The sequence below is a fragment of the Bos grunniens genome, chromosome 8, assembly GCF_055505025.1.
Source record: "Bos grunniens cultivar Pamir isolate PY7600 chromosome 8, Bosgru_T2T1.0, whole genome shotgun sequence".
NCBI classification, from domain to species: domain Eukaryota; kingdom Metazoa; phylum Chordata; class Mammalia; order Artiodactyla; family Bovidae; genus Bos; species Bos grunniens.
In genome coordinates, this window is record NC_141172.1 from 60,266,304 (window position 1) to 60,279,407 (window position 13,104).

General features: G+C 43.0%; 1 protein-coding gene across 3 annotated transcripts in view; it reads left to right on the forward strand.

The window, feature by feature from the left end:
* FRMPD1 (FERM and PDZ domain containing 1) overlaps positions 1 to 13,104 on the forward strand; it is a 160,078-nt gene that overhangs the window by 4,969 nt on the left and 142,005 nt on the right. The window contains exons 2-4 of one of the 3 annotated variants that reach the window (XM_086415937.1): positions 9,034 to 9,122; positions 10,557 to 10,619; positions 11,199 to 11,298. The exons of 1 other annotated variant lie outside the window; for it this stretch is intronic. The gene's annotated coding sequence lies outside the window, so the exon portion shown is untranslated. The remainder of the gene's footprint in view (positions 1 to 9,033; positions 9,123 to 10,556; positions 10,620 to 11,198; positions 11,299 to 13,104) is intronic. One more of the 3 variants, XM_086415940.1, reaches the window with a different exon arrangement.

Consider the following 13,104-nt stretch of genomic DNA (forward strand, 5'->3'; position numbering starts at 1 on the left):
AGACTGCCTCTGCTAAAAGGCAAGTTCAGAATCCTCCAGTGGTTACTCATCTGACTCAGAGTAGAAATCAAAGCCCTTCCAACAGCTGCAAAGCCTCAGTCAGGGCTAACTTCTTTTCTGATCTTCACCTTGAGTTCACCAACCCTGAATTTTTTACAGTGTCTTGTGCATATATAAATCTGTGCATTCTTCTGGGAGAACCTATCTAGTGGTTACCAGCTTCTTGAAAGACTCAGCACCTCCCCAAAGCTTAAGAATCACTGCTTGGAGGAAACCTCGTATTTGAAAATCCAATTTAAGGAAAGCATTTATTCAAATTATAAAATGTTTTGAAAAGGATTTTTTATTTGATGAAAAGAGTCACTGAAAATGTCTTGTGCATTTACAGTACAATGAAATCAATATGTTTAATTATTTTACTAGACTCTGTGACCCAAGTATATCAGTTCTAAGAGGATTCAGAGTATATCTGACTATAGTAAAATCTATGTGTAACAGATAGATGTTTAAGCCTTAGCTAACAGTTCTCTTATTCTCATTAATATCAAACCTATATGTACAGTTTGGGGGCTGTTATATGTAAGGTGTTGTATTTGGAAATATTTTTGACATATTTAATTTCACAGAGCCTAATGTAAAGCTGGGCACAGAGTAATGATGTCTATCTTCTGTATGCTCTTCCTGCCTTTACCCCTTATCCTAGAACTTGAATCATTTCACAGATCAGCAAATTGTAAAATGAGACTGGAGCCAAGTGATTCTCTTGAACAGGGAGAGAGACCAGCAGTGTTTGCAGGTGGATCAGCCTGGATATTGGTTCTTGAGTCACTGAGACCCCAGGACTCAATCATCCTCTGCATCTCAACCATTTATAGACTAGAAACCCTGACATATGCCAGGGGTGTTGTGTGGATTAACCAGTAAACCATAATCAGTTATGAAGTAAACATTAATTATTGTTTTCATGGTGAGTTCTGGTCTGGGTTCCTGACCTGGAGAGAGGATCTGCTTGCACAGTAGCCTCTGTTGGAGTTCAGAGCACCCTACAAACCTGTGAGGGATGTGTCCTCATTTGCCATGTGTTGGGAGTACTTCAAAGAGTTGTGGAGCACTTGATTTTGCACTGGAGACGTGTCCTGTGTGTGACTACAGGGAACCCGGTCCCTGTCTCCAGCATAAGAAGGGCTGCTGTTGGGCAGAGGATTTGTTCTTCTTGGACCCAGAGGGCAAAACCAGGACCAGTGGGGAGGCAGGTGTTAGCCCAAGAGTGGGAAGAACTTCAACAGTTGGAGCAGTTCAACTGTGGAACCAATGCCTGAAAAGGCAGGGAGTTTTTCCCAGCCATGGAAAAGTTTAAGGAAAGGCTAAATGACTTATTTTCAAATAACTTACTGATTTATTACCTACCCTATGTAGGACATTATGCTGAGTGCTGGAGGAGCCCAGATGTGAACTAGACAAGTACTGTGCTCTTAGCATAGATGTAAGAGGGAAGATAAAACCCATCCATCAATCCAGTGAATCTACAGTGGTCCCTCAGTCTTCATGGGAGATTAGTTTCAGGACCTCTGCCCTCCCCAAAGGTACCAAAACCCAAGAATGCTCAAGTTCCTTGTGTAAGATGGACAGTATCATCTATAAAACAGTATAGTCTGCCCTCCACATCTGGGGATACAGAACTTTTAGATACAGAGGGCCAACTGTATATTGAGGTATCATAGCGCTGGCTGCTATACAGTACTGAATAAAACAGAGAGTTTGTGTGTCTTGCAGCTGGTAGATGAGTTTGACAATAAGAACCCCTAAAGCATGAAGTTAATGTCAGTCTTCGAGAATGAAACTAGGAAAAGTTAACATGAAACGAAAATCAACTGGCTAATGGCAATGTGATTTTAACTGAAAAAATTTAAACAAAAACAAATCATACTTTGGCAACTGTGAGGACAGTGTGAAGGGAGTGGTCTGTCTGGAGCTAGGGGACAGGGAGTTAAAAGGCAAGTGTTTGTGAATTGTTTCCTAGCTAGATCTGAACACAGGCTCGTGGATCAGGGACTGAGAACATTGGGCTGTCACAGCTCAGTGACACTGGCCATGGAGATTATACCACTCATACTCTTCTCAAGGAGATCTCTTCTCCTGGATGACTCCTACTTATCTTCAGGTTTTAACATAAATGTAACTTTCCTGGAAAACCCTCATCTGCACTCTCACAGTACAGAGTGATATTTCTCCTATGTGGCACTTATTCCAGCTGTAATTTATTCATTGTTCCTTGGCATCTCTCTTCCCCACTAGACCAGACGCTGCATCAGTCTTATTCACCCTTGTATCCCATTGCCTGGCACACAGAGGCACTCAGTAAATACTTGTCAAATGACTGGATAAATAAATGAAAGCTGGAATAAGTCTGATTTCCCAGGAAGATTTTTTCCTATAAGAGAAGAATTTTCTGAGCAGAGAGATGACTTTTATTTCTGGAATTCTTGGAGACCTCACTTAGAGCAGGATTCTAACATAAGGTGGAAATGTGAGTGGACAGGAAATGAGCTGTGGGACTTCGGGGATGGAACAGCAATGATAGAAGTGGTTATGTAAGGGAGGGCACCTGACCTGAGTACCGAGTCAAAGATGGGGTTTGGCAAGTGGCACCGAGAAGTAGATGGAAAAAGATTATTCTAGCTGGAGATAGACAGCATGAGCAAAGATGTCCAGTTTGGAATTCAGAGTGTATGTACAGGAGTGATGAAACATAACATGGGGAGGCAGGCTGGGATCCCGCTGAGGCAGGCAGGATAAAGGGTTTAGACTTATTCATCTATTGGCAGGCTTTGCCATAGAGGGGACCCCAGCATTGCATGGGTGTCAGTTCCTTTTGTAGCTTTTCAAAAGATATGACATGGACAAGGACTGGGTGACTTCAGTAGAAGGCCAGCTGTGTGTCTCCTTAAATGTCCTCAAAGTAGGGTGTAATTATCAGGGATCTCATAGGGTTCAGGTTCTTGCCCTTTATCTGTCAGGCTCAAAAATCTGTTTATCCATACTCAAAGGTGGATCAAAGCTCACAAGGCTACCGTATATAACCAGGATGCTAATTTAGTAATTCATAAGGAAAACTAGCATTGCTACAGGTATCATATAGTCAAGTCCTAAAATGTTCCAGCCCTGTAAGCAGATCACATAAAAAGTCATATACAATTAGGTGTTAGCTTGTTAACTCACAAGAAATACATTCCCCAAGGATGCCCAAGTCCAGTAGCTAGGTAGTCGTTTCCTGTCGGTAGATTTAGACGGGAGGCCAAACTACAATCAGTTGCTTGATAAACCTGGAATTTAGAACAAGGGAAACTCATTAGAAGGATGTTTCAAATGAACTTATTTACAAAATAGAAATGGACTCACAGACTTAGATAATGAATTTATGGTTACAGGGTTGGTGGAAGGGTAGGAGGGGAGGGATAGATTGGGGGTTTGAGATTGACATGTACACATTGCTGTATTTAATATAGATAACCAACAGGACCTACTATATAGCACAGGGAACACTGCTTGCTGCTGCTGCTGCTAAGTCGCCTCAGTCGTATCCGACTCTGTGCGACCCCATAGACGGCAGCCCACCAGGCTCCACCGTCCCTGGGATTCTCCAGGCAAGAACACTGGAGTGGGTTGCCATTTCCTTCTCCAATGCATGAAAGTGAAAGTGAAATTGCTCAGTCGTGTCCGACTCTTAGTGACCCCATGGACCGCAGCCTACCAGGGAACACTGCTTAGTATTCTGTAATAAACTAAATGGGAAGAGAATTTGAAAAAGAATAGATACAGGCATATGTGTAACTGAATAACACAATGTTGTTAATGAACTATTTGTTGTTTAGTTGCTAAATTGTGTCCAACTCTTTTACAACCCCATGGACTGTAGCCCACCAGACTCCTCTGTTCATGGGATTTCTCCAGGCACAGAATACTGGAGTGGGTTGCCATTTCCTTCTCCAGGGGAATCTTCCTGACCCAGGGATCAAACCCTGGTCTCCTGTGCTCCAATATAAAATAAAAATTAAAAGAATGTTTCTAGACATCTGACATCTGTAATAGGCAGGTACTTGTCACCAGAATTACCTGGGTCACGTTTTTAACCAGAACCCCTCTTCTCTAGATGGTATTAAATGGACAATGCCAAGGTTTGCATGTCTGACCTCCTTTCTTTGCATTTGTATGGCTGGTCAACCTCCCTTCTGACTGATGCTTGGCTTTTCTAGCTGTGTTAACACTTTCAATTCGATTTCATCAAGTTTTCCTGGTCTGAGAACCATTCTGTTTCTTTAGAGTGATTTAGCAAATCTCTCCTGTAATTGATGTTGTGTTGATGTCCCAGTTTAATTCTCAGAGGACAATCTCATTTCTGATTCTTTCAGGATCACTCACTCACTGTTGGCCCTAGTACTGACAACACTTTCCAGCCTCGAGATTCTAGGGCAACCCAAGCCTCCAAAGGTTTGAAACAATCTTATTTAACATTGTGAGATTGTTACAAACTAGATGAAGCCTCAGTGATAATAACTATTTCCATTCCACTCATGTTCCTTTTTGCAGTCAAAACACAGGCTCATGTCTTTTATCACTCTAAGATGAAATTCCTTACCTCTTAAGGTAAAGAGGGCAGGGATTGAGTTGCTCATGGTCACATAGTTAACAAGAGACAGAAACAGAGCTCAAATCCCAGGCCACTTTCTAGTATATCCCACTCCTCGATCGTGTAACAGAAGAGTTTTCTTTTAAATTCCATTTACGTTGAAAGAAAAAATCAAATTACACTAACATTTAATTTATCTAACTGAAGATCATGCAGAGAAGTCAAATCAATTCTCCATCATGAGTGATGGAGAATTCTAGTATCAGGACCAGGGCTTGATTAGCAGTAGATATGAAAATCCCACCCCTACCTCAAGGAGGCAGAACAATGAGATTAGACAGATCCCTGCGATCACAACCGGCAGGAGCAGTAGGAACAAAGACCAGATCACAGACCGCAAGGCCCTTGGGTAAGCCCAGAGTTGGGAAAAAGGGGCTGGTATTCCTGAGGGATGTTGCCACTATTCCCCAGGGAAAATTGGGTGAATGGTGCCTCTTAGCCTTTCTGGAATCAAAACACTCTTTTATTGCTGGAAATAGGAGGATACATTCACACTCTTTGAGTCTTTGCCCCATACTTTATACAACCCACCTCCCTTTGTGATAATTCGGGGCTAGGGACATTATTTTGCTCCTAACAAGGGTGAAGATTGTATTGCCTCCAACCTAAACCCAGGAAACTATAACTCTTAGACGTTAAGTAACTTGAGCAAGGTCACTTAACCAATATATGTTGGAAAAGGGTTTCTAAGGTAGGTTGGTTTGGATGTAAAAGTCAAACTTTCCCATTGTGCCGTGCTGACCCTCAATACATTCATGTCTTTGAAAGAGATCTTACAATTCAGGCCTCTTTTGTCCTCCAGTCCTGCAGTCAGAGTGATGAGAACAAAAGACAGGAGAAAGGCAGGAAAGTGTTGCATTCAGTATGTGCTAGAGCCGTATCATCTGGGTTCAAGTTCTACCACCTGCTAGCTGGATGACCTGGGGCAAGCCTTACCCTCTTCTGTGCCTGTTTCCTCACTTCTAAAATGAGGAGAATAATAGCACTCACTTAAAAAAAATAATAGTACTCACTTCACAGGATTGTGAGAATCAAATACATTAATATAACTATAGTGCTTAGAAAGGGGCTTCCCTAGTGGCTCAGATGGTAAAGAATCTGCCTGTGCTTAGAAAAGTATCTGGCACATAGTACATGCTCAATAAAATTAGCCATTAATATCTTGATTAAATTGAGGTCTTGACCTCAATCCAGTCTGACTCCTTCAGTGGCTTTGGGAGACACTGCAGCCTCATTAATTCCATAATTCTAAACTCAACATTCAGAAAACTAAGATCATGGCATCTGGTCCCATCATGGCAAATAGATGGGGAAACAATGGAAACAGTGACAGACTTTATTTTGGGGGGCTCCAAAATCACTGCAGATGGTGATTGCAGCCATGAAATTAAAAGAAGCTTGCTCCTTGGAAGAAAAGTTATGACCAACCTAGACAGCATATTAAAAAGCAGAGACATTACTTTACCAACAAAGATCCGTCTAGTCAAAGCCATGGTTTTTCCAGTAGTCATGTATGGATGTGAAAGTTGGACTATAAAGAAAGCTGAATGCTGAAGAATTGATGGTTTTGAACTGTGGTGTTGGAGAATACTCTTAAGAGTCCCTTGGACAGCAAGGAGATCGAACCTAAAGGGAATCAGTCCTGAATATTCATTGGAGGGACTGATGCTGAAGCTGAAACCCCAATACTTTGGCTACTTGATGTGAAGAACTGACTCATTGGAAAAGACCCCGATGCTGGGAAAGATTGAAAGCAGGAGGAGAAGGGGACGACTGAGGATGAGATGGTTGGATGGCATCACCGACTCGATGGACATGAGTTTGAGTAAACTCCAGGAGTTGGTGATGGACAGGGAGGCCTGGCATGATGCAGTTGATGGAGTTGCAAAGAGTTGGACACAACCAAGCACTTGAACTGAACTGAAGCCACCTGTTGGGGTAGGTTGCTTTCTAGATGGGTCATCTGAACTATTTTAATGGGTCATCTTAACCATTTTAACACATCCCTACTGATGTAAATACTAGACGTCATCTAGAATTCTAGGGTCACACCATGGGTAGTCCCTACAGTTTGCCTCTGTTGTACCCTCTGCCTCCCTCTCCTAGAAATGCTTGTCTAAAGTGACTGATAAATTTACTGGAGATTTGCCCTGATGTGGGTGCCAGCAGCTCACAGGTGGCTAGCACTCCCCACAGAGCCCATTCCTTGCATGCTTTGTAGCTTAGCAGGCTCCTGCATCTTCTCAGCTGGTGAGATTCCAGATGCCTAAGCTGGCAGGAAGGGTGAGGCCGCCCCAGTTGACTCCAGGAAGGGAATCAGCTCTGTCCACACAGACAACTGCAGACCAATTAAAATGGTGCATAAGCTAATTAAAGACTGAATGAGGTGCCACATACGTGCCAGATAATGACAGCCTTGAGCAAGAACCTTCTATGACTTGAAACTGAATGGCTTAGGTGACAAGATTAAAGCAAATAGGGCCACAAAGTGCAAGACATAACTTCATGCTTTCACATGGAATCTTTAATACCGTTCAATTTCATAAATACTTATGAAATGTGAATAGGGCAAGAAACAGTGCTAGACATTATGGGAACAACATGGGTGACACTCAGCCCCTGACTCTAGGGTGTCAGTTCTCCAACCCGACTCCCACATGTCATCGGTACCTGCAATTCCTCTCACACGGACCATTGTAACCTCTCTTACCTGGTCTCCCGTCTCCTGTGTTTCCTCAGCCACAATCCATACAAACTTTGGTCTCATAACTCTTCACTCAAAATGGTTCCCATTGCCTACACATTAAGTGCAAATGTCTTGCCAATGTTAAAGACCCCATAGATTGGTCCAAATTAATCTTTCCAGGTTTTTCTCTAACTACATTGCCCTCCTCCATGTCAGCCTTATTGGTCTATTACGGTTTCCTCAAACATGCAGTCTTCATTTTCTCCCCATCTTCCTGCTTTCCTGAGTCTGTTACAAGGCACAGCATGCTTTCCCCTTGCATCTCTGACCAGAGAGATCTTGCCTCTAGGCTTCAGGGCTCATCTCCAGTGCCACTTCTCTGAAGCATTGTCTGATGCTGGCCGCCTCTCATGGGATGTCAACAATCCCCATGTTATCCTCCGTTGTACTTTGTTTGTCCTGCTCTCATGCCTGAGTTTTCTTCCAGCAAGTCTCCTGAAGAACTGGTCCTGGGGTTGGCTTTGTTATTTTCCTCTCCCACAGCTTAACGAGCATGGTACTCATGTGTAGTGAATTATACTGAATGGTATGGGGCAGATAAACCCAGCCGAAAGTGACTATTGTCAGCCACAATGCTACAAGGTTCTATGCCAGAGCTCCAAAGTGGAATAGAATTCCAAGTAGGAAAGACCGGGAAAGGTTTCATTTTTTTCATGTAAACCTTTCCTTATTTCTCCTCCTCTTGTGACATGTGTCCTTCTTGTATGCCATGCTCTGCTCCCCACTGTAGTATTCACAACTTGGTATTTTAATTGTTCCCTTATATTAATATATCTGATTTAGGCTTCCCTGGTGGCTTAGTGGTAAAGAATCTGCCTGCCAATGCAGGTGATGTGGGTTCAAACCCTGGGTTGGGAAGATCCCCTAGAGAAGAGAATGGCAACCCACGCCAGTATTCTTGCCTGGTAAATCCCATGGACAGAGGAGCCTATAGTCCATGGGGTCACAAAGAGTCAGACATGACTTAGTGACTAAACAACAACAACAAATATATCTGATTTATCTCCTGGACTAGAAGATCCTTGAGGGCAGGGACCAAACTTTAGTCCCTGTTATATTTTTGTACCAAGCCCAGTGCTTGGCACATAGTAGGTGCTCAGCAATTATTTGTAGGAGGAGGAAAAAGAGGGTGGGAGAGAGGGAAGGGAGAGTTTATTCATGTAGAGATGGAAAAAGGTGAACACTATAAAGAAATTGAATCCAAAGACGTATAGTCGTAAGTGGGGCTCTGCCAAATTGTCTTGGTGGAGTAGCTTGATGTAATGAAAGTGCTCACTTCTTACATATTGCTTTTTGTAGGTGCTAATTGGCACTGAGTAAATAAGGAAAAAACCCAACTCAGTATTCCTAGATCCTTTTGTCCCCCTCTTCCTCCCACATCCTAGAGTTAGCACGGTGATACTTTCCTCAATACAAGATAATTAGGAGGCAGTTGGCAGCTGCAATCCATTCCTCCTTCATTACAGACAATCATTGTGATTGCTGGAGCTTCCACCGACACAAAGACCCTTCAAATGGCCACTTAAGGTAACTCTTAAAAAAAAAAACAAAGACTTCCAGATGAGGCTGAAATTCTTTTTCCCTTGCTTCTACATAAAAGGCAAAATTAGGAGTGGAAGGGATTCCCAGGAGGCTCAGTGCATCGAGAATCTGCCTGCTACACAGGAGCTGCTGCTGCTGCTGCTGCTGGTAAGTAGCTTCAGTCGTGTCTGACTCTTAGCAACCCCATGGACTGCAGCCTAGCAGGCTCCTCCATCCATGGGATTTTCCAGGCAAGAGTACTGGAGTGGGGTGCCATCGCCTTCTCTGGCTACACAGGAGACTCAGGTTCAATTCTTGGGTTGGGAAGATCTCTGGAGGAGGACTTAGCAACCCACTCCAGTATTCTCACACATTCTCTTTCACCTGCCTGCAGTCAGGGGCCACAGCATAGCAGAAGGAGCGGTGACTCTGGCTTTGTGCAGGCATGCCTGGCGGTTTCACCACTTACAAAGCACACAACTTAAGCACCTTAATCACTGAAGCTTATTTCCCTCATCTATAAAATGGGAATAAATACTATCTTCTTCCCGGGACTGTTGTGAGAATTAAGTAACACGTACCACAAATACCTTGGTCCAGCACCCAGCATAGAGCAAGTCCTATGTAAATGGTTAGCTATGGATCATCATTATTTAAAGTATTGGGTTGACCAAAATGTTTGTTTGGGTTTTCCATAAGATGGTACAGAAATACCCAACTGAACTTTTTGGCCAACCCAATATTTGGGGTAAGGATTCAAGGGCCTAACGTTGTAGACAGCTGTTATCAATACATATTTCAGAAATCCTGTTAGTTGCTCCAGTTGTCTGATGGGATAGTTTTAGAGCCCTTGGTATTCCTTTCACTCCCTGTTTTTATTTTATCCCATTCCTGTGCCTGTATTTATATGCTACAGAAAGTATGGCACACTTATCTGGTTCCTTTAGCAATAATTAAATTCATTCCTGCCCCAATTTATCCTCGTCTAGTTTCCTTCTCCCCCAGGCCCTACTAGGAACACAGGATAAAGCTCTTTCTTTTCTATAACATTTTAAAAAGTGCATGTTTGCAAGAGTTTTGCAAGAACTTTGCAACTTGAACTTTGAAGAGTTCCAATCCAAATAGACAACATTCTAGACTTTGGGTTAGAAAAATTATTCTGCTTGTAAGATAATCTGACTTCCAATATTTTCATTATTGTAGTTTTAAAATTATTCTCAGTTTCCTTATCTATTCTGGTACAGAAAGTGAAAACATTTTCTCATGTGTATCTACAATGATAGCTGGAAGTTTGTGGGAAGGAAGGCAGGGAAAAATGACAGATTCATCATAACTCTTGATAACAGGAAGGTGAAGAAGATAATGAGGAGAGAAAGAAGCAGGAAACAGGAGAGTCTACACTGGGGTAGACCTTTGACAGTCGTTCACTGGACACATTAATGAATTGCAACTTCAGAGCATTAGACTGAAAGTTCTCAGAGAGAAGCAAGACATAATAGCTATCAGATACCCAAAGCTGTGAGACAGACCACCCCGAAGAACCTACCAAAGATTTTTAGCAGAAAAGTAGTTACATGACTCTTGTGCTATTACCCCATCAAGGGTCCAGAGATGCCACACTCTTGGAAGCTTTTGAAGAGGATTTCCTTGGAGGAAGTGATGAGTGTAAGTGCCACCCGCGGCCCCAGGGCTTAAGGGATGTGGGTATCCACCTCATCTCACTGCAACAAGACCACTCAGAGCGTGAGCTGTGTCTCCTGCAGTTATGGGCCCTGGGGACTGGGTCTGACTCCTTTCCCTAATTTACAGGAAAAGAGCAGGACTGGCTGATGCTTTGGCAACAAATCAAAGGAGGTTGCTGCTGCTCCCAGATTGGCCAACACTCCTAGAGTTCCAAGGAGTGTTCCAAGGAGTGGATAGAGCCAGTATGGGAGGCGTCTTAGATCTGCTTAGAGGGAGTTCAAAGAGGCCCCAGATGAGGAGAAGCTGGGTGAGGGCTGCAGCATTTTCTAGAAACTCCTGCCTGAATAGAATGTTTTTGCTCAGGTTAAGGGACCGTCTAAAGTGAGAAACCACCAGGGCTGGGGAAGGGCGAAGATCTTTGAGGAACTTGAAATAATATTATATAGGAGAAAATCAGTTTCAGACAACTGCCAGGCCTGGAGAGGATGAACCCATCTCACCAGGGGCCCAATCAAGCAGGCCCTCTATGCCCACTTTTCCTCTCCTCCTCTCTTTCTCCAGGAGGGGTCAGAAACCCCATTTAGGAAGACAGGAGTGTAACAGGAAGGAAGGAGAAGATTTAGATTCTGGTTTCCCAGCCGTTGAAAGCCCCCTGAACGAGGTTAGAAGTTTCTGTTACTATTCCATGGATGTGGATATTTTAATTTACTGAATTGAAATGGTTACTAACTGTGACTTAAAGCCAGGACTTGTGGCCACTTAGGAGTGGCCACTAAAACCTAGGGGCATGCTTAAATTTACATCTAGTGACAGAGGAAGTTCTGTCCCCATTCCACCCCTGCTAAGTTTAAAGGGTGGTGGAAGATTTAAAATAGTGTTTTTGTTATATTCCCTGAATTTTGGTTGTTCAACGTACTGGCTACAGAATGAATAAATGAACAGATTAAAACTGAATGAAAGAGTGTTGTTTATATTAGGATGCACTATGATGCAAACGTAGGGCTTTTTATTTTTTAATTTTTTAAAAGGTATTTTTGATGTGGACCATTTTAAAAGTCTTTATTCAATTTGCTACAGTATTGCTTCTGTTTTTATGTTTTTGATGTTTTGGCCACGAGGCATGTGGGATCTTAGCTTCCCAAGCAGGGATCGAACCAGAAACCCCTGCATTGGAAGGCAAAGTCTTAACCACTGGAGAGCCAGGGAAATCCCAGGGCTTTTTAAAACTTGAATTCTTATGACATTTTATCATCTTTGGAGGGTGTGTGGTTATAGGTAGACATTACTGTTGGCTGTTAGCTATACTAAGGTCCCATATTGAAATGAGCACCATCCTACCTGTTTCCTGTTACCTCCAAAGCTGTAGCAAGTGAAGTGGGTCACCAATGTTTGTTACGTCCCTTACCTCCTTTTACTCTCTGATTGTGTTCATTTCCTGCTGAAAACCTTAGCTAGCTGTTCTGCTGAGAAGGTGCTCAGAATGCGTTCACACTCAGGCGTAGAAGAGTCAAGATCTGGCTACATGCTTATTTCCAGGGACATTTTTGCTTTAATTGTGAAATGCCTGAGTTCAAAGAAGTGATGCCTTCATGGTGGGTTTGGGGCATTTGCAGCAGGCAAATGTGGACGGAGATTTCTTTGGCTGTGGCTCCCCAGCTCCCTGGGAACCTGGTCTCTAGGCATATGGGCAGCTGCCCAGGTGCATACCCATTCTCCAGCTTAACTTGTCTGAGATGGTAAATGGGAAAGCATGGTGTGAACTATAACATACCCTGCAAATGTGAGCCAGCATTATCATGATTCTTTAATAGCTTCAACTACTCACAAGAGATTTGTAAGCTCTTCTTAAAAGGTCATTTAACCCACAAGATGCTTTTGCTGTCCTCACCAAATTATCTCCTTTTGACAGGAATTTCGTGAGCATCCCAAAGGGCCAGGGGCAACTCTCCTCCATCATGACAGACATGGTTCTGAAAACCAAAGACTTAGCCCCTTGTGGGGCATTTTTCCTTTCTTCTTGTCTTTGTCCACCTGTCTGGAAACATTTCTGCTTCTGATGCTATCACTCCCATCTTGCAGCTGAGGCAAAACCTCCTGCCTGGCTGAGCTTCTTTTTGTGTTAGAAATGATAAGGAACAGCTGTCCTCGGATTAATGCCATCACCCCTGTTATGATTCAGCCATTCAGCTTGTGGCAGCAATTACGTGTTAGATGAATGTCTTTCTAAATTCAATCACCCCAAAATAAATACACTGCAGTAGCCTCATTAAACAAAATTGGATGCAAGGAGAGGATGGGGCTGACTGATAGGAAATGAGAAAGAAGTAGAATATTTCAAAACTGCACGCATTCAATTGCCCTTCAGAAACCTCTTCTAGGACCTTGTTCAGCTTTAGAACACTTAAGTTGTTTTTTTTTTTTTTTAAAGATGCTTGTGTATGTGGTACCACTTTCCAAAAGGAGACCT